This window comes from Balaenoptera borealis, assembly GCF_965194805.1.
Source record: "Balaenoptera borealis genome assembly, chromosome: 8".
Lineage (NCBI taxonomy): Eukaryota > Metazoa > Chordata > Mammalia > Artiodactyla > Balaenopteridae > Balaenoptera > Balaenoptera borealis.
Window position 1 is genome coordinate 19,953,758 of NC_138865.1, and position 24,808 is coordinate 19,978,565.

General features: G+C 43.7%; 1 long non-coding RNA gene across 1 annotated transcript; it reads left to right on the forward strand.

Moving 5' to 3' along the window:
• Nucleotides 1-639: 639 nt before the first annotated feature.
• On the forward strand, nt 640-24,808 carry LOC309633462. The gene is made up of 2 exons (XR_014247548.1): nt 640-22,670; nt 23,732-24,808. It is a non-coding gene; the product is annotated as an uncharacterized lncRNA (long non-coding RNA).

Here is a 24,808-nt window from a genome sequence, read left to right on the forward strand (position 1 = left end):
GCAAAAGCCCCATATATGCCTCTACTCGACAGCCCCAGCTGAGCTCCTGACTTCCAGCTTACATCCACCTGCAGCCACGAGAGTGGCCCACCTTGGACATCAGGTTCCAGGAGCTCCCAGACACTCATGGTACCAATGTTGGTGTGTGAAGAAGAAGAAGTGCCCAGCTGAGCCTAGCTGACCCATTGAAGCATGAGTGGTTGCTTTTTTAAGCCACCCAGTTTGAGGGTGTTTTTTGCATAACAATAGATAACTAATATGGATACTATGTAATTTATGTACATATTATGCTTATTATTTATCATCTGTTCCCCTTGACTCTCCTCATAGTTGGAATGCAACCTCCACAGGGCTGAGATCTTTGTTTTGCTCACTGATGTATCATAAGCACCCACAACAATACCTGGAGCTTAATATGTTTATGGAACAAATGGATAAGCTGTGGGTTTGAGCTAGTTTTTTTGTTGTTGTTGTTATTTTAAGGGAGGATTCCTAGAGTCATAATTTACTCATTTTTTTACAAATGTAGGTTTGAATATTAAATTTTTTTTCAGAATTTATCATATCAATATATCATTTTACTTATTGATGTGGGGCATTATATTAACACATTTCTTAATATTGTGTTTCTATTATATATCTGACTTAATCTCCAGGGATTGCTCTTATAATGAGCTACATAATTTGATCTCCTTTTTATTTTGGTATGAATCTTATATGTATGCTTTTTATTTAAAGGGGTCTATCTATATTTATCCTCCCATTTTAAAAAAATAGTTCGGTTTTTGGGTTTTATATGCTTCATAAAATGAAGTGATATGATTTCCCTTATAGCATTGGTATAATAATAATAATATAAAGAATACAAAAAGGAACAGCAAACCTGAGCAGCTTACCCAGAGTCATGCTGCCAGCAATTGGCAGAGCTGCAACTTTGATATTTCTTTGAATGAGTTGTTCTGGAGATAAGCCTTTCCTTGTAGAAGATTTTTAAGAAATGTTAAAAATATGCCAGCTGCTATAAAATCAATAAAGCCATTTTATTCAAAGAACTGTGCAGATACAACACAAATCAGAATAGAGGAGAAAAATTTTCTTTGGCAGTGGTTCACCTTGCCTTTTTGGTTTCAGAGTGCAGAGCAGTGGAGCTTCCTCTGAGATCCTGGAGTGTTTCTGCATCTGGAAACTCTCTCCTGCAATGAGGCTGAGATGGATGTTTGATCGTTACACCTACTATCAATACTTTAGAGCCAGACTGCCTGGGAATTAATTTTGTAGTTGACCAGTTGCATTACCTTGGGGAAATTCATCTCCAAGGATTTGCTTTCTCATCTATAAAATGTCAGTGGTTATAATGCCTGCCTCCAAGACTAATGAGATCGTCCACGGGTCAGGCTTAGCCTAGACACTGGCCCTTTGTAAGTATTTAGTAGCTATTGTTAATTTCACATCTGATCTCATCTGATCATGGTCCCATTTTCCTATGGCTTTGCAGAAAGCTGAACAATGGTGCTAAAGGTTAGCAGGTTTTGTGTCCTGGGGTGTTTTGATAATCAGATGATCATTTAAATTCTCTAACTAGAAAATAAAAGTGAATGTAAACACAGACTTCCAAATCATTTCAGAAGATTCAAAGTCTACACTAAGATCATATAGCTGAGTAAATTCCTGGTTCTTTTCCCAGTGGAGTGGTTCTCGGGTTTTAGAATGATGGGTCTGGGCACTGGAATTCCATTTCCCAGGGAACCTGAGTTTGTAACAAGTGTCCTGGTGCTTCTGAAGTTTTAAATACTGCCTTCATTCCTCCTCTACCCCCACATCCTGCCCTTGTTTTGCTTCAGCTGTGTTTATGTTGTTTATTTGTATCTTATTCACACTGGAAATGCTGTGTTTGTAAGCCATCTGCAGTCCCTCACTGGGGGCAGGGAGCGCCCATATAGAGCATCATATGTGCTGCTCACATGTCCTGAGCACCCACTGGCAGCCAGGGGTTTGCAGTTGTTCTGACTAGTGTGAGGCTTTGATGTTTGAAGTGGGGCTTTGTTGGATCCAGTAGTTGTTTCTCTACCTCCTGCTGCTAATGACATCATCCTGGAGCTAACAGAGCAACCTCCCTTTTGTCTCTCCCATTCCATGGGGATTTATGCTCTGACCCTTCGGAGACCAGGCCCTGCTGACTCTCCCACACTGGTTTCTGGGTTTCTGGTCCTACCATTTGTCCCTGGACAAGCACTCCCAGGCCAGGTAACATGATTCCTGTGGTCGGCAATCATCACCTTGGCCAGGATGGAGAGCTTCCGGGACTACAATGCTTTCTGGCCATGGAGAACCCCTAGGAGCCAATCTTCCCTCCATATAGATCCTTTCCTTTCAGATCCAGAAGCATTCCTTGGATACTTACAGCAAGGACCCATTTTCCCATACCTTAAAACAACATTTTGCTCTACAGTGTCTGCTTTATCCTCTAACTGTTCCACTATCCATTCATCAATCTGTCTTATTTGTTGTTAAATTTCAGAGTAAGTTGCAGGCATAAGTTAGTTTGTTTTCAATCATGGTATTTGATTAACTTTAAAAGTTTCAAAAATAATTTTTGAAAGACCAGAGGGGAAAGGAGGGGAGGGATAAATTGGGAGATTGGGATTGACTTATGCACACTACTATATATAAAATAGATAACTAATAAGGACCTACTGTATAGCACAGGGAATTCTACTCAACACTCTGTAATGGCCTATATGGGAGAAAAATCTAAAAAAGAGTGAATATATGTATATGTATAACTGATTCATTTTGTTGTACAGCTGAAACTAACACAACATTGTAAATCAACTATACTCCAATAAAAATTTAAAAAGTAAGACATGAAATTTTATAATTATTAAAGGGGGGACAAATTAAACTGAAGAATACAAACTAAAAAACATGCTTTCTGCTCTGAAGGCTGAGGTGGGCAGTCCTTCCAGAAGACAAGATGATTAAAGAAACACCTTTGGTGACCACTATTAATAACCTACATCTACAGGGTCCCAGGAGGATGGAGAATTGTGAGCTGCAGCCTGGGAGTCTGGGGTGGAGTCGGCAGGGTGAGATAGGGGGATAAAAGGTCATGTGGATGAAGGGCAACCCAGGAAGTGGCACCAAGGACAAAAATGCATATTGGAAACCAAGCCGGTGGTCCCATTGAGGCTTCACTCTAGAGGCGGTGGGCAAAATGCAAGCCTGGAATGAGGAAACATTAGGGAGAAAGCCTGATAAAACACAGCAAGAGGGCCCAAAGCTAAAGGAAGGATTGGACAAATCCCAGATCCTCTGGAGTAGCCATCAGGCCATCTGGGCTCCCAGCACTGTCACAGACCAGCTCCTAGTGAGATATAAGGGCTCAGCATGTGGCGACTTTCAATCTGCAGCCTTTTCCCTTCTGTGAGGTGGCTGGTGGTTGCAGGGGCACAGAGGTAGGGGCCAGGAAGCTGAGCTGTCAGATCCTAAGACAATTCTAGAGAAAACGCCCCATTCACTGAAAGTTTTCAAGTCTGCTGTCCTGGCTAATGTGCCTCTGATTGTGGTCCATATCCAGGATTTGGCTGCTTGGCTGGTGGCATTTCATTGGCTGGTGCAGGAAAACAAGAAGATCATCTGCCATGAGCTGTCTCCATCATGGGCATCCTCTGTTTGGCTGCACCCATTTCTCTCCTAGGCCCCATTCATAAGTCTTCGCCTTCATAAAGTGGCTCTGAGTTGCTTTTACTCACACTTCTGACACCAAAATGTATAGGTTTTTTTCCTCACACCAAGCAAATCCAATTCTCTATGGACACAATTAGGTGTCCAACAATTCAATTAATTATGACACTAACTACCTGGAGTTAGTGCAGCTCCCACAGGTTAACCGCTCAGCCCAATAAGGCTGCTCCCCATCAGATGCCAGTTGCAAGTCCCAGGTTATCACCTGTACTGACCAACAGCTATAAATTGAGGGTTCCTATGACCCCCTTCTCCATTTTAATAATTTGCTAGAACAGCCCCCAGAACTCAGGAAAGTGTTTTACTTACTATTATTAATTTATTATAAAGAATACAATTCAGGAACGGCCAGATGGAAGAGATGTGTAGGGCAGGGCATGGGGAAGGAGCACAGGGCACCCATGCCTTCTCAGCACCTCAATGTGTTCACTAACTTGGAAGCTCCCTGAATCCAATTGTTTAGGGGTTTTTATGGAAATTTCATTATTTAGGCAACACTGATTAAATCTTCAACCGTTGGTGATTGAACTCAATCTCTCCTCCCTGGAGTGGGGTCAGGGGTTGGAGTTAAAAGTTCTAACCCTCTGATTATGTCTTGGTCTTTCTGGAAAATAGCCCCCATCCTGAAGCTATCCAGGGGCCACAGTTATCTCAGCACTCTTATCACCCTGGAGATTCCAAGTGTTTTAGGAGCTGTGTTCCAGGAACCAGGATAACAACCACATGTATATTTTTTATTGTATCACAGTGACCTTCTATGAAAATACTGAGTTTCTTAAGGTCTGATATACAAATTCCCACTGTTAAGTTGGCAGGACAGTAGGGATGAGCCCCTATTTCTGCTACTCTGACTTTCCAGGTGACCTTTGAAGCTACATCAAAGTCTTTCAGGGTCTACTGATGTGGTAGCCATTGGTTCACAGTAGGCTAAAGGATAACTGAGCCTTGCTGATTTATAGATACCCATGAGCTTACTAAGCAACTGACCTGGACATTTTAGGGTAATTGCATTTCATTGTTGTCTCTGCCTAGAATGTTCTTTCCCTTCTTCACTCCTTGGGATAGATTGGATTATTGCACACAGATATCCAGACCTCCTTCCACCCTTGGTGTGGAGTTCACATTCCTATCTCAGGGACTTTAGGATTTGTCATGCATGTGCTGGGACCGGTGAAATGTGGGCAGAAGTGACACTCTGCCAGCTCTGATGCCTGAAGAGGCACTGCAGGTTTCTGTGTTCTCTTTTGGGTACTGTACTCTTTTTTCACAGTGAGAAGATGCTTCATTGATCATGAGAAACAGAACAGACCTGGACTGAAGCCATAGCCTGAACCAAAGCCAGCAAACCATTGTCTACTCACCTGTGAGTGAGAAAAATAAATGCCTATTGTCATAGGCCACTGAGTTTGGGATGATTATTTGCAATGAAATTTTGGAAATAGCTGAATGAAGTCTCCTCTTCCTTAACAAACCTTTAAATTCTGAGGGGAAGGTCTCTCTCTCTGCTGTGGGCCACCTATTAAAGCACCTGTCACATTGAATTGATTTACAGTTAATGCTTACATCTATCTAAAGATGTGAGTCCAGAGAGGAAAGACCCTACCATTTATTTATTCATTCATTCATCCACTCACCACAGAAAATTTGTCACAGGATAGATCTTTGATAAATGACTGTGTACGGCATGATTGCGTTATTAATTAATGACCTTCCATACTTTTACTTTTCTTTTTACTTTGTTTTGGGGTTTTAAGATTGAATATCTTGTTGGAATCTTTACCAGAGGTGAACAGGAAAAGCAAGAGGAAGTGCCCTTGAATGATTAGGTCAGAAGACAGCGATGGGGAAAAGATTGAATACAGTCATGAGATTTTTGTGTCTTCTAATTTCATGTTACTACAGAACATTCCAAACTGGCCTACATAATTCCTTGCACCTAATTTTAACTAAATCAACCTTTGTTTCCTAAATGAATGATGCTTCCACAATACAAAAAAATGCTTTAAGTATGGCCATTATGAAAATACTGTGAAAATTTATTCTCGTTGCCTTGGGTGTGTAAAGCCAATATAGCTTCTTTTTTTTAATAGCAGATCTAATGGTCCTCATAGGCTTGCATCTCAATAGGTAAAGGGGAGATAGGTTTCAATCATCTTAGTCTAGGTTCCCAAAAGGAAAACTCAGAAAAATAATATGAGTGCAAGTAGTTTATATGAGAGGGGGAATCCCAAGAAGCTGAGAAGGGCAGGCAGCTAGTGAGATATGTGTTATAAGCACTTTGACCATCATGGGGACTGAAGCTTAGCCCCACTGGGGAGATCAGGGAGCCTGTATAACATGTGTGCTAAGAACTACCCCAACCTGAAGGAGGAGCTGGAGTATTAACATGCTGATTCCTGACAGTCTCTGATGAGGGCTGCTCCTATTGGTTTTCTGACACTTCCCACCTGCTCCTATGTGCTCATGGTGGGCTCCTGCTGGAGGGGATGTCCGTAGGGTGTGAATACAGCCTGAGGGGATATGGGCAGAGTGCTGCCCAAGTCTTCTGCACTCAGACTGTACAATGCAAGTTTAAAACATCACTGCCTCTTGAGATTTAAATTGCATCATTTTGATGATAGTAGAGTCTCTTTTAAAAACTGTTTCACCTTCCAGATTTCCTCTTTTTTGTTCCTCTCTCCAATCTGGCAGTGGGCAATACGTTTTTGAGGCCTCCTAGTGATAGGAGAGACAGAGCATTAGACCTGATGTCCTTTAAATCCATCTGATTTCTCTTTTATGTGGCTTGTCAGTGAACTCTGGTTTCATCCGGCTTCCTGGGGTGTTGTGTCCACATCTCCCATTGGAGTCCTTGGCTCCAGCCTTTTCTGTTGGTCCCCAGGCCTTGGCATCATTGAACATGTCTGGCTGATCTCTAGGGTCTATGGCTCATAACCTCCTGAGGCCAGCTGTATCTCTTCTCCAGAGCACATGGGAATATCTGGGTCCCTTAGCGGACACATATATGGAGGCAGGGACACTAGTTTGGACTCATTCCTCTCACTACATTTAGGCTATTTCATTTCTGCACTAGCGCACAGATGAGTGAGCAGGGCCCGGCATTCCAAATGGGGAATGTGTCTTTGATTTGACTTTCTCTTTCATCCACCTACCATGCCCCCCTCAGATCCCTGAGTACCTCGGGAGAAATGATGGGACGCATCTGTCTCTCTGCCCACTTCTCTTCTCTCTCCCTCTCTCTTTCTGTCTAATTTCTCTCCATGAAGACCTGAAAAAATAGACTTTACTTTATATCAATTCCTTCTTTCTCCAGCCCTGGCTAATGCTAAACTTGAATGTCACATTGCCCAGGTCTGGCTCTTAATGGAAACTTAAAAAAAAAAAAAAAAAAAAAAAAGCAAATCCTTGGCTTTCAGAATGAATGTCTTGCTGTGGATTTGAAAATTCTTTTCTGGATGTTAGAATCCAATATTGACTCATTCTCCCTTTTCATATTCATTCCCTGAAGCAAATGAATGCCTATGGCAGAGTAAAGTGAGATCAGTACAAACAGATGCAGAAAAGAAAAGAACATTAATATATTTCAACAATATTGTTCCCTATTTCATTATAGTCTTTTTTTTCGAAGTGCAAGACCACAGTCAAAAAGAAATTCAATCAATCCTGCCTATTCTCTCTTCCATTTCCTCCATCAATCACTTGAACTTTCTGTAAATTCAATTTTGAAACCGGGTATAGCAGTCACAATGCTAGCCTCTTTAAGAAAGAGAAAACCAATTCAAACTGATTTAAACAAGAGGGCCTTCCAGCTCCAGCAATGTTGCTGGGGCAGCTCAACAGAATTGCAGGGCTCAGGTTTTCTCTGTCTCTGACATCCTCAGCTTTGCCCTCAGCAGCTTTCTTCATGGGGGCAATGCAGGTCATGTCATTCTAGGCACCATACCCAGACACAGCAATTTCCAGAGGAAGATAGGGACCCTTTCTTGCTGTATCTTCCTCTAAAGAGTGAGGAATCTGGAGCGGACACTGGGGTATGCCATCCAAACACTTCCTTTTGGGATGAAGACTTTACTCTCCAGTCTCCAGGAATACTGGCTGATGGTGTCTCACTGCTGCGTCCCTCCTCAGGAATTGCACTTGTCTGAAGGAGGCTTCCTTGCACAAGCGCATATCCCTTTCCTGGGATATGAACCCTAAAACATCTCATAACCAGTGCCTAGTCCCAGTTCCCCATGAGACAGGCTGACACCCTGTTGTAACCAAGTGGAGTTCAACTTTCCACTCTTCCCAATGCTGTTTTCCTCGCTCCTTTACAGATTGTAAAGCACTCCCTGATAAATCTCTTGTATTTAAAACTCTGCTTCTGAAACTTTCTTCCATAGAACTCACTCCAAAAGAGTTCACATGAGAAGTGGTCCTAAGAAGCTGATTTAAAATGATATTTTGGATATAGACTAACTGCCAGCCAGCTGGTGAGAAGGACCCCATCACTGGTAGTAGCCCTTGGCAATCTGTAGCTGTGCAATTGTTAAAAATTTTATCAGTGGCAAAGTAGAATGGAGATACCAGGGAAGAGAACGCAAGACAACAAATGGCCCTCTCAGGATCTACTGCTCCTATCCTCCTGGCCACCAGACAAATAATGAAGGGTCAAGTCACAATGTCATGTGGCTTGGGAAGTACTGGGATGCAAAGGACAAGAGAGATCGTGAGCTGCAGGACCTGGGGGATCTCACCAACATGTAACGTCACGACACAAAGAGTATATAGTGGGTAGATCCTGAGGGTGTTGGCTTAGGAAGGGGGAACACAATGTTGGGTAAGAAGAGTTTATTGTTATAGAAATAATCTCCCTGATCCAGGATCTAACATCCTGTCAGAGGACTCTGGGATATGATGCTAACCTTCTGTTGGAGTTCTCTTGGAAGATTGAAAAAGTGCCCACACTAAGAGATGTGGAAATGCCAGCCCTGCCTTGGCAGGAAGTGGAAGAAGAGACCAAGAGGCTGGGAGAAGTCATATACTGGAGTGGATATAAATAAGTAAGGCTGGGAATGCCACCTGCCGAATGCGATCCATGGAAGAGTCCGGAAAGAACTTCCTTTTCAAAAGCAGTAAGAAATGCCCTGTGAAAAGGGCATCATTGAAGAGCTCAGAGATGACATTTTAAAGACTGTTTTGTTTTTTTTTTTGTCACCTGGGGCTCAGGAGAGGAGATGCTGTTACAGAACCAAGCTCTCTGATAGTAATGGAAATAACAGGATTCAGAAATAACAGAAACCAGGTGGAGGTGCTGAATTGCCAAAGTCAAGGTGAGTGCAATTATCATAATGAACAATGAGGTTGGAATGGCAGCCAGGGGGCTGGGCCAGCAGAGAGCTATGGGGTTGGGAAAATATAGCCTGTGGGCCAAATCCAGCCCACTGACTGTTTTCGTAAATGACAGTAGAACGCAGCCACTCCCGATCATTTACATATTGCTTATGTCTGTTTTGTGCTATGACAGCAGAGGTGAATAGTTGCAACAGAGATCACATGTCCTGAAAAGCCAAAAATATGTACACTCTAGACCTTTACAGAAAAAGTTTGCTGACCCCTGTGCTAATCCTTCCCCAAAGTGATTTGTGATAATTTATTCAGTTGACTCTCTTCTGGGGAAAAGAGAAGACCTTGCCATTTTAAAGAATTTTGGACCCAGTACCTGAGCTGAATAACCAAAATCTGAAGCATCTTCATGACCTTCCTATCAGAGTAGGAATATCTGGTAAATAAATGAACTCCTGCCCCAAGTCAGTCTCACGGTGGGTTCACTGGGTTGGCAAATCCATTTGGTAGGCATTTCACAAACCCCTGAAGGTATAATTTTGAAATGGATGGTTGGCAGAATTATCATATTAGGTCCTTGGCCTGTGGTATAAGACCTATCATATTGGGGAAGGCCAAGTAGAATCACCCCGTATTTTGATGAAGATATAAATTTAAACAATATTGCATCCTGGGGAGAATGACAGATGCCACCCTGAAGGATCTAGAGGATGCAAAAGTGGTGATCACCATCACATCCTCATTAATTCACTAATCTGTACCCTGCAAACATCAGATGACTCCTGGGGGATGCCAGGGGAATATCCCCAGCTCTACCAAATAATAGCCTTAGTTGAAACTCCTGTGCCAAATTTAGTATCTTTTCTGGAGCAGATTAAAATGGACTCAGGTACAGGGTATGCAGCCACTGTTTGGATGAATGCATTCTTTTTTTTTTCTTTTTTCACAATAAAGAATATTTTTATTGTAGTTCAGTATTCACAAGTAATGCAAAATAGTGAGAGATGGATACATTTTAATTCACAAAAGAAAAAGTTGACAACATAGAAAGTACTGTGTTGCACTGAAATATTTAAAATATGAAAGTTTTAAAGCAGAATAAAGCTGTTCATTCATAAAATCCAACCAACATCCTTTCTTTCTCTTTTCATTTTTGTGAACTTGATGAGAAAATTTTTTTTTCTAAGCCTGCCCTAGTCTTTCATGAGGTATGAAAGCGAACCATTTCCAGGTTATGCTGATAAGTGAATGACTAAAGGTGTATGTTTTTGTGCTGCTTTGATCAATGTAAGCATTCAGAACACACTCCTTCAAGTCTGACCACTTGTTCATGTTGCCACATGCATCACATGCACCAATGTGAGACAACCCAAGTTGGTCATGTGGTGCTCACTCAGGCCTGTCAGGATGAATGCATTCTTTTCCATTCTTATTACAAAGGAAGATCAGAAGCGATTTCCATTCAAGTGGGATGAACAATAGGACACATAAACAACGTTGCCCTGTGGCTGCGTTAGCTTTCCCTCCTTCAGTCATAATATAGTCTAGAGCAGCGGTCCCCAACATTTTTGGCACCAGGGACCGGTTTTGTGGAAGACAATTTTTCCACAGATGAGGTGAGGGTATGGTTCAGGTGGTAATGTGAGTGATGGGGAACAGCAGATGAAATTTTGCTTGCTCACCCACCACTCACCTCCTGCTGTGCGGCCGGGGGTTGGGGGGGTTGGGGACCCCTGGTCTAGAGGGACTAAGACCAACAAAACATTCTGTGACCTTCCACTGATCTACTATATTAGTACCATCCTGTTAACCAGCCTGAATGAGCAAGAAGTGACAAATATGCTGGAAACCTTGGCGAGACACATGTGTCACAGAAGAGGAAATAAACCTGGTGAGGATTCAAAGGCTCACCACAGAGTGAGATATTTAGGGTTCTGAAAGACTGGGATATGCCAAGAGATCTCTTTAAAGTAGGCAAATCATTGATTCTTGAACTTTACAGCACTAAGAAGGAAACACAATGTCTGGTAGTCCTCAAGGGATTCTGGTGGAAGCATATGCCATATATGGGAATGATTTTCTAACCCACATACTGAGTGACACAAAAGGCTGCCAGTTTTGAGTGAGTTCCAAAGCAGGAAAGAGCTCTGCATCAGGTCCAAGATGAGGTACAAATGGCCTGAAACTTGTGCCACACAACTCTCCATGTAGGTGTATTTGTGGTGGGAAAAGACATCTTGTGGCGAGAAAGGAATAAACCCCTTAGGGTCCTGGAGCAAGATCATGCCATTTACTGCAGAGAATGATATGCCTTTCAAAAACCAGCTCCTAAGATGCTGCATGGCCCTGGTAGATGTCGAGTGCCTTATCATATGGTCAGCACTGCCTACCAAGTACTTGGTTCTGTCTGATTCACCACATCAGTGGTTGGGTGGGCCAAACAGCATTCCACCATGAGATGAAGGTGGAGTTTCTGGAAATGGACACAGGCTTGAATGGAGAGCTAAGTAAGCAGCATGAAGATGCATTGTAGGTCCCCATGATAATCCCAACTGCTGAACCCACACCTCTCCCTCAGCTCCCACCCACCACAAATGGGAGATTCAGCTGGTAGAGGAAGAAGATTTGATTCATGAATAGAAACCAATAGATTGGTTTGTGGATTCAAGCCCAGAATGGACTGCTACTACACTACAACCTCATCAGGGGTAGCCCGGGGATATAGTGGTGATCGGCAATTCTCCCAGGGGTCAGAATTTTGAGTAGTTTCCTTGGAAGTTTACCTTGTGAAGAGAAAGAAGTAGCTTATAAGAATATATATGGGGGCTTCCCTTGTGGCGCAGTGGTTGAGAATCTGCCTGCCAATGCAGGGGACACGGGTTCGAGCCCTGGTCTGGGAAGATCCCACATGCCGTGGAGCAACTAGGCCCGTGAGCCACAACTACTGAGCCTGCGCGTCTGGAGCCTGTGCTCCGCAACAAGAGAGGCCGCGATAGTGAGAGGCCCACACACTGCGATGAGGAGTGGCCCTCACTTGCCACAACTAGAGAAAGCCCTCGCACAGACACGAAGACCCAACACAGCCAAAAATAAATAAATTAAAAAAAAAAAAAGAATATATATGGAATCATGAGCCATTTTGTATGGCTTGGCTTTTGATGAGGAGCATTGAGAGAATGCTTCAAACACTGGGCACAAGGAGGTCTGGAGGGTAGACAAGTGTACAGATCTGTGGGTGTAGTCATAAAGTGTGGAAAAACTCAGTCGTGTGCTGACACCCAGCAAAGAGCACTTGTCACATAAAGGGCATAAATGACCAATTAGACAGAGGATTTGCCAGTTGGCATCAGCCAGTCTCTGATATGGGCCACCCTGGTGTTGGCACCCTGGGTGCATAGGGAGAGTAGCGGTGGTGGTGGGAATGAGCTCCTGCATGAGCCTCATGGAATTGGCTTCCACTAACCAAGGCTGACCTAGCTTCTGTCGCTGCCAAAACACCAACCTGATACTTGAAAACACTGCAGCCCTCAATAGGCCAACCAGCCATTTAGTGGTGAGTTGATTACATTGGATCCCTTCCACCCAAAAAGGGAAGGAATTTATCTTGACTAAAATTGATTTAAATTCTAGTTAAGGGTTTGACTTTTCTGTTTGTAAAGCCTCAGCCTCTGATGACCTACAGATAATATTGCCCTACATCTTTTAAGACAAAGGGATCCACTTTACAGTGAAAGAGGTATGGTGGCAGTGGGCATACGGACATGGGATCCTCTGATCTTAATCCTTACCGTATCAACCAGAAGCCTATGGCCTGATGGGATCACTAAAAAAAATTTGAGAAGGCCCAGCAGTAGTGCCAACTTGGAAACATACTCTGCAGGGATAGGTACCATCTTCTAGGATGCATGATCATTTTATGGTATTGGGTCCCCAATATGGTGCTTGGGAATACAAGTCTGGGAATCAGTGGGTGGAAGTAGGTATATACCTGCTTACCATCACTCCCACTTGGGGAATAGTTTGTGTTTCTCTGCTCAACACCTTTAGGTTCTGTGAATCTAGGGACCTTATTCCCATAGGGGATGCTTTCACCAGAGATCATAGCAAGGATCCTATTAAACTTAAGCTTTGCTTATTGCCCGGTCACTTTGACTTCTTCATGCCAAGAAACTAGGAAGCAAGATGAAAAGTTGGCATCCTGGCAGGGTCATTGACCCTGATTGTCTGAGAGGTAGGGATGCTTCACACGGTGAGAGCAGGATGTGTACACCCAGGTGGTCCAGTTGGTAATTGCCTGACTTTGATGGTAAATAAACAGACACTGTTGCAACCATAGTCTGAGAAGCGCTTGGTTAACAGAAGCTTGGACCCTCAAGAAGGAGGGTCTGGGTCAGCACATGAGGTGTGACCCCTGGACCAGCAGAGGTGATGGCCCAGATTGAGCAGCAGCTAGGATGGATAGTGGGGGATGGAGATGCTACATATGGGTTATGGCCTGGAGACAAGCTGCAGTGGCTGGGGCTATGGTCCCTTCCACCAATTTTCTTTAGTTGTTTCCCTGGGAATAAGACAAAGCAAAATACTGGAGGAGCTGCTCCTCATGGAGTGAACTCACGACACGTAGCTGGTGACTCTGAGCTGAGCAGGGATACACTGTAGTAGATGGCAGTGTGGTGCCCAGACAACCCCTTCAGGACTCAGGTGCTCCTTCCGCTGGCTGCTGTCTGTCCTGCTGCTGATGGCTCAAAGCTGCATTCTTCTAGGAAAGGGGTCTCATAGCAGGTGGTGCCCGTGTAGGACCAGATGCAGGAGAAGAATGCCTCAGTCCCTGACTTCCTTTTGGGATGATTTCTGAGGGGTCATCTCAGTCCCACAGTGACCACTGAGTTGGCAGAGGTCTTCATGCAGACCATTCCCCGAGTGAACTTCTCTTTCAGCCCAGTCCTGGATCCTTCACTTTCTTATAGTTGTTGTTCCCAAGAATATTCCTCAATAAATCACATGCATGCAAAACTCCATCTCTGAGTTCTTTCCAGGGAATTCCACAGAAGCCATAAATCCTACCCACAAATATCCTTAAGGGAACATCTCCCCAATCCGACTGGATAGAATTGGGTCATACGTCCATTCCTCAACCAGTAACCAACAAGAAGACTGGGTTTCCATGATTAAACCAGTCATTTGGGGCCGGAATGGATGTAGAGGGTCAACAAAATGATCACTCTCCATGGGATATTGGGGAGTCAGTGACTAGTACTGGAACCTCCCCAGAAATGCCTCCAGAGCTGTGTCATCAGAGAGCTGGGGTGGATGGCTGCCCTTCTGGATTGTTTGTGGCTCTGTGCAGGGGAATGTGCTGCATGCCATCCTGGCACTTGCCTGCCAGAGGGTCAGACCAGCTGCTGGAATGGTTAGTGTCTAATACAAGGCTTGCACTGGCCAGGCCCTGTTTCATCCACATCAAAATATATGTGGGGGAATATGCACATTTCTAAGTGCTACTGTCACCTTCTAACAAAATAAACCTCAAGTGTTAAGTTCTTTCCTTTTTAAAGGAATTAAATTACATTTTTAAAGAATCACAGATGAACTCAGAACTCAGGGTTCCTTCTCAGTAAGAACTTGACTATTGTATTAGGATTCCAAGGGTACAAAACTAGAATTCCCACGTATGTACCCTGGGACTGTAGTTCAGAAGATGTCATAGGAGTTTTAGAAAAATAAAAGGAGAGAATCTGCGGCCAAATACGTTTGATAATGCTGGGTAATGAGGATAATTTGGTTTCATTTCCAAGGGGTTTCTTACAGCGCTTTCCCCAAGTCTCACAAGCAGTCCTGGGAGACACTGTTGGTGACCTCAGGGCACCTCTCACAGTGACAGCTGTGTTCCTTCTTATTTTGAAAGTGCTGCTGCATCAGCAACTTTGCACCCCGCCTGGTGTGGGCTGTTCAGGTTATTCTCACTGCGGTGCACAGCATGGCTGTTTTTCACGTCCCATGTGACTCAGAGAATCCCAATGTTACATAAACATGCCCGAGTGCGTCCTGCCTCACAAGTTTGCAGCTCTAGCAATTTGTTTCTCTTTCCTTGCCAAAATCAGAATTAAAGGATTTTTTGTTAAATTATATGCCTACTGGAGCTCTCTGCACAGGAAAGGAGAAATGTGACTGGGTCACACCAGGCGGCAGGACTGGCTGTCTCTTTGGTGTTAGTCACCTCTGAGAAGTGAGCTCTCCCCTCTCACCAGTACACGTCGCCCCAGACCTTTGCCAGAGCCTCTATTTTAGGCATGTTTCTTGTTTGTTCCTTGGCAACATATTCAGTCAGGTTATTCACAGTTATCTGGTGAGTGCTTAAGAAAATCAACAACAAGCATCTCTTAAAAATTCTCAAAGAACTGCGATAATGTGTCTATTCAAGGCATAGACCTAAATCAGGAGAAATTAACTGTGGACATTAGTACAACTAAATGCAATAAAAACTGAGTTGTATGAGGTATAGTTGTTTGGAGGTGTTGATTCTTTTCATTACCTCCTGATGTTTTCTGTTTCATTTTGCATTTTTGTGAATTTTTGCAGGTTTCAGCAGTTTAGGTGGGCATCAGATGTGACGCCCAGCAGTGGGATTTTAGGATGACCATCGGGAAGGACAACAAAGCAGGCTGTCATGGTGGGCGTGTGGGATCAAAACAAGGTCCAGAGTAATCTGGAGACAAAAATACTTTGGAGGAAGAAAAAATCCAGTTTCCAATTGAAGTTGCTCCTTGAGGGCCTAATCAGGTTGTGGAAATATCCTCTAAGAACATACAAGGCTACCTGATCGGACTACACATCTCATGACCTGAGGACACACCGTGTGGTAGAATATACTGTGAGTCCTTCCTGGATCTCCTCCAAGGACATTATTTCCAGAAAGGTCTAAGTGGTCTTGTTACTCTTCTGTCAAGGATTCTGACTTGGAGGTGAAGCACTTGGTATCATGTGCTCCCAGCTGTGCCTCCTGCTGGCACTAGAGCTGATCTAAACCTGCCTACAGGGCACACGTCAGGAGGGAAAGTGAGTGAGTTACTCCCTTCCTCATGCTTAGGGAACTCACAGTGGCTGACATGCAGGGAGTTCCACATTTGAGGTCTCTGTGTGCTAAGGCTGAGGAGAGCTATACTTACAAAACAAACTATCACAACAAAACACAAAGTACAGAATGTTTCTGGGCATTCACTCCCAGAAAAACACAATCTTGATGGAAATAACCAAGAAGCAAGGGTGAAATGTTTTCAAGAAGACAGACATGAGAACCTGAAGATATATTTATAGAAAGAGCCAGTGCAGATCTCATTCAGCTCTGTCTTGTCTGGGAGATTTCTAGTTACACTGAACGAGTGGGGGACATGAGGCTTGGATGACAAGGTACTGAGTGTCACAAGGGCTCAGTGCTGGGATGTATGGGCAGACAGTCCTCCAGATGCCCCCTCTCCCAAGGGCACCTACAGGTAGAACGAGACTCGAGTGTCATGTCCACAAACATGCTCTGTGATCTGGATCTCCAAAGGGACCCCATGAGTTCATCTAAAGATTTTTCCCCACATATTTTTCCCTAATATTTTTTACAAGTTTAAAAGATGGCTCTGTAATCAAAATCCAGTTGATAGCCTTCACAGAATCCCATTGTATCCAAGATTTTACTGAACAAGACAGATTTTCTTTAACAACGCATGCTTTGTTGGTCTTCAGTCCCAGGGATAAGCCATGAATGAGACATCACCATATAGACAAAGATACCCATCATCAGAAAATCTTGGATTAGTGCTCCTGGACTGTGCCTACATGTATGGAATGAATGTTTGTGTGCCCCCACTGATATGATGAAGCCAACTCCCACTGCAACTGAATCTGGAGATGGAATCTTTATAGAAGTAATTAAGATTAAATGAGGTCATGGGGGGGGGGTCCTGATCCAACAGGATTAGTGTACATATAAGAAGAGCTCCTGGAGAGCTCTCTCCATGCACACAAAAAAGTGGTCATGGGAACTCACAGCGAAGTGACTGTTGCCTACAAGCCAAAGGAAGAGGCCTCAGAATGGAACCTACCTTCCAGCCTCCAGAAAAAACAGAAATAAATTTCTATTGTTTAAGCCACCCAGTCTATGGTATTTTGTTATGGGAGCCCAATACATGAGCAAGCATACCTCTCCATGTGGTGCCTGGATTACTAATGATAATTACAATAACTCTAATAATAAGTTCCCCATTTAGTGATCACTTGCTGTGTGCCTGGCATTGTTGATCACCATTGATTCATTTTTATTCATTTTTCCTCTTGTTGTGGGTACCAGTCCTTTCATGTTCTTGGTGAGGCCTGGGTCAAAATCGGTAGGGAATCTTACATGTCATCATGAGGACAGTACGCTGTGTTCAGACAAGCTGATATGGTGTCACCTGTTGAGGCCCATGACAGAGACCTAGGCTGCTGCCTTTCCCTTTGGATTCATATAACTTTGACAGATGATATTTCTATTTCATTCTAGTATTGGGGGCTTGCGAAAATCCTTTGGGTAAAAGCTGACCACATGAATCTCCTGGGTTCACATATCTGACCACTCCATGTTTGGAACAAGGCTGTTCCAGTGGTAAGTTGTGTAACGTGGCCACTTACTTAATCCATGGGAGTTAAGGGAACAGAAGGAAATAAATTCCCATCTGGAGATCTCTCTCCCAGTGATACCACTTTTTTCCTTAACCACTTTACTCGTTTGAGCCTAGAAGATTCTAGAAGATTCTGCCTTGAGTGGGTGATGCCTTGCCTCATTCACTACCTTCTTTTATCCTGATGCGGAGTTGAGTGAATGGTAGCTGCCATATGGGCCACAGGACCAGGGCCCAGACAGAAACAGGGTGGCAGGAGCTGGACTCAGAGTGAGGAAAGGAGAGGTGGGGCATCAGGACCCTGCCCCATCGGCTCTTAAAGCAAGATTAAGATTTGGAAAATACCCTTCATTGTACTTTTCAAATGGCCCTCATACAGCCCTCCATTCCTCCTCCCTGCTTCAAATCCACATTTCCCCCTTCTAATGGCCCTCCTGTTGCAGTTCATTTCAGCAATTACACCCTCTGGCTAAATAAGAGGAGGAAGATGAAGCCTCTATTTTGGCCCCAAAAGGATTTTATTGATCAAAGTTGCCAAGCCAACCTTCTTGACTGCCAAGATGAAGTGTCAAATAAGAAAAGGTGGCTCACACATTCTCACTCTGACACCTTAAATTCGAGGTCTGGGTTTTAGCAGAAACAAGAGAGCAGAGTCCACTGCTGTGGGAACCATATTTCCCACTTCATGGTCACAGGTAACACATTTTGCAATGTCATGCAGCTGACCCATTAGGACTACTCATTCCGGGGCAGCATTGCTACACAAAAGGTAAACCCACAGCACATTAGGTGGTTGTTCTCCTGGACGGACACCAGCACTGCCAACATTTTTCACAGATGTGTCCTGATCTTCAAAGTAGAGTTAATTTGCTTAATCTCTGAGCACAAGCCACTAATTTTCCCTTTCTTTTCTGAACATAGTCTCAGTGAGGGTGTGATTATCTGGAAAACACCTGTGCAGGTCAGCATCACTTCATTTAAGAAACCAAGTTCAATAGTCAAACCTACCAACCATAAGTGGTTCTAAGATAATACTAAAGAGATCTGTGTTCCATTCTAGAATTTGGGACTAGTTTGTTAAATTGGACCAGCAACTGAACTGGTAGATTTTCCTGTCTTGATTTGTACCTAGATGAGAATTGGAGAATTAGACAGGCTTCAAACATTGTGTCTAGAACATGTGCAAAAAGAATGGCTCCAAAACGTATTATTAACAATGGAAATTTGTCAACTATAGCTTCAGGTACCAAATTCATCTTTTATACATCCGTATGCTATCTGCCATTTCTCCTTTTATCCCTATACCTCCTCCCCATTCCTCTTTTCCTCTCTTCCTCCCTCCCCCCTTCTCCCCTCCTTCCTTCCTTCCTTCCCTCCTTCTTTTATTCAATCAATATGTCTTATGTACTAGTATTATGCTAGGTCTCAAACAAAGATGAAATCTCAAATTTCTGTCCCCATGGAGCTCGAGGACTTATCAGGGAACCTCCATTTAATATGTGAATAGTGATAAAGGCTGAGATGGAAATTTGCACTGGGAGCACTGGGAGAAGGACTTGTGAGTGTCCCCTAGGCTTTCTCTGGAGGAGCAGCTGGGTTAAGTCTCCAAGCCAAGAGGAGTCTGATGGGTGAAGGGCCAGGAGGGGTCAGGGTGTCCCAAGACCATGGAAGGGCTTGCACAAACACATGGACCAGAGCATGGTGTGTTTGGGAAGCACTGTGGTTTCTCACAATGGAGCTGGGGGTCCAGTTGGCTGCAGAGGAAAGGAGAGCTGCAGACACAAGCAGAAGTCAAGCCTTGACGGCCTGGTTTCTTCCACTGAGAAGTCTGGACTCTGAGACAGTGGAGCCATGGAAGGACTTTAAGAGGAGAAGGGCATGGCCAGTGCTGTGTTTAGAGACATGTTCAAAGAAACTGAAAGTGTGCAGGGAACCTGTGGTGAGGCTAGTAGCTGCTGTGGCAGCAGATGAGGGTGTCAGTACCCAGATAGCTCTGGTTGGGGGCATTTCAAACATAGACTCTGCTGTCCTTTCTGACCAAAAAGGCCAAGAGTAGAGAAGGAGTCTGTAATCCTTTGGGTGTCTAATGAGATTTCTTTCTAAGGAGTTAGCAGCTCATATAGAATGGTTTTAAAGGCCTTGACACAGCCCTCTTTCTATCAGATATCCTTTTCATTAGACTCCCGAGGTGCCTGGAGTTCCAACATTAGTATCTTATATCTGTGTGTGCTTAAAAACATCTCTTAGGGCGATCAAAGCTTGTCGGCTCACACTGATGAGGGGATCTGAACCCTCTGGGAGTGGGTGATGGGGCAGCTATCCTTGGGTGGGCACCGACTACGGGGGCCACCATGCATGTAGCCTGGGTCTCACACCCCAGCATGCCACAGGGTGGGTATCTGTGCCCAGGTGGAAAGCACAGATGGGAGAGACCTAGAGACACCATCTGATCTAGACCTGTGGGTGAACCTAAGCCCAGAAGACAGTCCGAAGTCTGAAAAGAGGAAGGTGGGTGCTAACATCAGTCAGAAAAACAGAATCTAGGTGGCAGTGGTTGACACCTGATATACTGTCCAAAATGCTGGCCTTGTCCTTTTGATTAACTGAAAGATGAGCAGAGTTGCCTGGGATGGAAGGGTCTGCCTGGGCTGCCCAGGACTGTTACGGCAGCATCCACACTTCAAGCTGTGAGTGAGCGGGAAGCAGAATAGAAGCCTGACATGAATCCTGCCACAGTAACAACGGGTCTGCGGACTGAGAGGCAGTTGGGCAGCACATTCATTCATAGTCATCGTGCAGTGTTATCTTGACGAAAACAAACCAGAACAAAACAAATGAGCAAAAAACTACAAGGACTGTAATTTGTTTACTAAGGGCATTTTTAATCGTCTCCTAGCTTTCTTGGTACAGACATAGCTCCCTTTTTTTCTTTATGTTTTTGGGGCTCTTTAACCTCAGAAGATGATGGTGTGGAAGTGCCAAGCATAAAGTCAGGTGCAAAGTAGATACTGAATTAAATATTTCAGTAAAAATTAGCTGAATCAGAAAAATGATTTGAGTGTATCTCATTTGTCAGGCACTTTACTTATTTCCAAATCTCAAGTTCATCCTATATTATCTTGAGTTAATGGATGAGGAAACAGAGGCCCAGAAAGTGTAAATTACTTGTCCAAATTGCCCAGCTGCTCAGCAGGGTTTGAACCCAGGGCTGATTCAGAAATGTATGCTTTTTAAAGGGAAATGTGGGTGGGAAAAATATGGTCTACAGTCTGTTAACGTTTCTTTTACTGGGAACCTGCATCTTTCCCTCAAGGAACTATCTAGATCAACCTAGAATATTCTGTTTTTCTTCCCTGTAAGCTTCCAGTCGTCTAGGAAAGTGAGGGTAGGGGAGGGGTGGGGCAGGTGAGAGTCAATTTCACTCTTCTAGTTATAAATGTCCAGAGGTAGATTCCACTGCTTTCCTTGGCCATCTTGTTTTTGCAAATTCTCCCTCACTGGGTCCATGAAACACATCCCATGAATTTCATAATCGCTTAACTTTGTGATAGCACCTGGTCATAATTTTCTCCTCACTAAATGATACCCCATGATTCAGTGTCTGCTAAGAGGACAAATCAGTTCTATGTGAATCTGGCAGGCTTGAAAAGGAAGCATCCGACCCTGAGAGAGGACTACTCTCAGGCATGCATCCTGACTTGGGGTTCCCCTGGTTCCATATTTACGAACAGAAGTCAGAAGAAGGCATTTGGGGATCCAAAATGTAAGAGCAGTTTGTAAATGAAACAAGTGACTTTGAGATCCAACATCTTCCATATCCTGCAAATCACAACTGTGTTTTACTTCTGCCTGTATGCTAAAGGCTCCTATAGTGAATACTAGGGGACCTGAATGCTCGAGGTCTTTATCAAGTACTGTGAGCTCAGAAATGTGACTCTAGTGCAAGTGGAAGAAAGACTTGAGCGCTAGTGAGTTTTTAAAGTTTTCTTATTAGAATTAAACAAATGCAGTGGAACAAAGATATATATATATATTTATAAAATATAAAATATATATATAAAATCTTTATATATATAGATATACCTATCTATCTTTCTATAATATCTTTTAAAAAAGAGTTCTGGGAAGCAGCCTGTGAGGAAACCCAGCACATGCGTCTCACAGGGTACCTGATGCTGCTGGTGCCCACCCTGGGCCCACAAGTGCCCCTGAAGACCTTTGCTCAACCACCAGGGCTGGGCTGGCCCCAGTGGTAGCCTCTCCCCTGGGGGTCATGAGCTCACAGAATGGTAACTGCTGGAGAGCCGTGCATGAGGGGCAGGGAGAAAAGGGTGTGTGAATTTTCAAATGATAAACACCCAAGAAATTCATCCTCAGCTGTTTTGCTGGGGGCTTCTGTGCCTTTGAGGCCAATTACATGGAACTGAGCCTTGTGAGCACACAACGATCTCACCACTAAAGGCCCCCCATGGTTTTGTACACACAGAGGTTCTGAACTGGGTGCAGAGATCATGGGAACTCTTGGTGGGTTAGCTGAGCCCTTTCTGTGTCTGGACACGTCTCTCTGATGGACACCCCAGGCTTTAAACTCTGCCACCCAGACTGGCTCTGGGCTGCAGCCACGGCCTGAGGGAGTGGGCGCCTGGTCTGATTATCCTCTAAGCTGGGGGTCTTCTCAGTTTATTAGATGAATTGCTACACTTTTTGGTAATTGTTTTAATTCTCCATTATTTTTTCTGTGTTTAATTTTTAAAATTATTTACTTAAAAATTGTGGTAGTAAATTATACATAAAATTTACCATTTTAACCGTTTTTTAAGTGTACAGTTCAATGGCCTTAAGTACATTCACATTGTTGTGCAACCATCATCACCATCCATCTACAGAATTTTTTCATCTTGCAAAGCTGAAATTCTGGACCCAGTAAACACTAACTCCTCATTCCCCCTCCCCCAGGCCCTGGCAACCACCCTTCTGCTTTCTGTCTCTGTGAATCTGACTACATTAGGGACCTCATATAAATGGACTTATAAGACATTTGTCCTCTTGTGACTGAGTTATTTCACTTAGCATAATGTCCTCAAGGTTTTTCCATGTTGTAGTATGTGCCAGAATTTCCTCTTTTTCTCATACTGAATAATGTTCTATTAGGTGGATAGACCACATTGTGTTTATCTATCCAGCTATTGACAGACACTTGAGGTACTTCTACCTTTGGTTATTGTGAATAAGGCTGTTGTGAACACAGGTGTAAAAGTATCTCTGTGTTCCTGCTTAATTCTACATTACCTGTGCTCTGTGTTGAAACAAGAAAACTTTGAATTTAGCTACGCCCTTTTTCCCTCTCCATAAAATAAAGTGACTTCTTCTGACCCTGGGTAATAGCTTTTTATTAATACTTCTGAGAACCAAGTATATATTTTTCTTTTTTCAATAACTGAATAATAAGACAAATTAGTTGGGAGGATTAAAATGCCAAAGGCATATTTTGGTGAAGTACCAAGGATGGTTGAAACCATCGAAAAATTCATTTAACCTACTAAATTCTCAAATCTAACCAATTCAAAGGACTTTTTAAACATAAGCCCCATAAATTGTAACTGGACCACACAGTTCAAGTGCACGGTTCCAACCTTCTGAGCCCTGCAAGGGGTGACACATATGTTAGCCTGTGTGTAACCAATGGTAGGGCAAGATACCCACACAAGGGCGCAGTCCCCTGGCCACATTGACCTGGGGAAGACTCATCAGCCATTGTTGGCCAGCACAGTAGAGAGAAAATAAGGAAGAGCAGGTACTACTAGGCTAACAAACCAAGCACATTGCTTCTCATCCAGGCTTCGCACTGACTCAGAAGGGATAACTAAGATGGATCTTGGCATGGTCCAGTCACCGAGTTGCTCAGGAAGCCTGTGACTAGGCAGATCAGTGGGCTCCTGAAGACCAGGATTGGGGTCATTGAGAGGTCATGGCCAGCAAGTCACAGTGGCAAAAGGCGTAACTGCATAGCAGGTGAGGTCTATGAGTGCAGGAGACCAATGTTATCTCGGGTTTTGTGCCATTCCATGCAGTGTGCTGGGCAGGGTCATGGGGTCCCTGAGCCCCAAGTATCCTGCTAGGAGACACCTGCAGGAGATGCAAAGGTCCAAGAGAGGTCAGAGCTCTCCACCAGCCTTGTCAACTTCTTACACATTAGCTTCCAGTATCATCCAATGTAGTGATGACTACAGGTCAGCCAGAAGACTCCTCGTTCCCCTAAAATGCCCATCTGCTTTGTGATACTTGAAATTGTCTCACTTTCCAGTTTAAGATGTGGCTTTGTGAGAGATAAACCTGATTTCAGTTGAGACTGAGTAAATGATTAATATTAGGCACTTTTTTTTCGGCAAAAGGGGGAGAAAGCCCAGCTGTTCTGGGTGACAGGAGGTTAAAATGTAAGGAACTCCTTAGATGAGAAAAAAGAGCCAAGAAATGGCAGATATGGGTTTCACTGGAGACCAACACTGTGTTTTTCTAACTTATATCAAGGGTAAAACCTATAGTCAGATGTGCTGAGGGTCTGCTGACCGCTGACAGCTCATGCATGGACCAGGCTGTCCACTAGCCCTGTAGCCACAGTGGGGGCACTGTGGAAACTCAAACACTGAGTACCCTTATTGCAACTACATCTCATTCAAGGTCTGGCTAGCCATGCCCATTAGTAGTATCAATTTATCCCAAATCTATGTACATACTGTGGGGCTGAGCTCCAAAGTCAACTGGTGGATCAGTTTATTATGTACATTTCATGGTCCTATTTTAAATGTGTTCCTTATAGAAATGACAAGTGGTGAAATTAGATTCATGAGTTTAATAGTCATAATAATTGTAGTGACACCAAAACCATAGAAAGGAGAACGTGATCACAGAATTCATAAAAATTGATCTAGCACAAAACTTTTCTATAAATACCCTAAGAAAATGATGGAGATTAAGATAAACAGGGGTATTACATGGGTGTCATGTACCCCCTGATATAGTGAGGTGAGAAGGACACCTCACCCCTGTGATATTCTTTCCTCAAACCCATAAACGTAGTCTAGTCATGAGAAAAA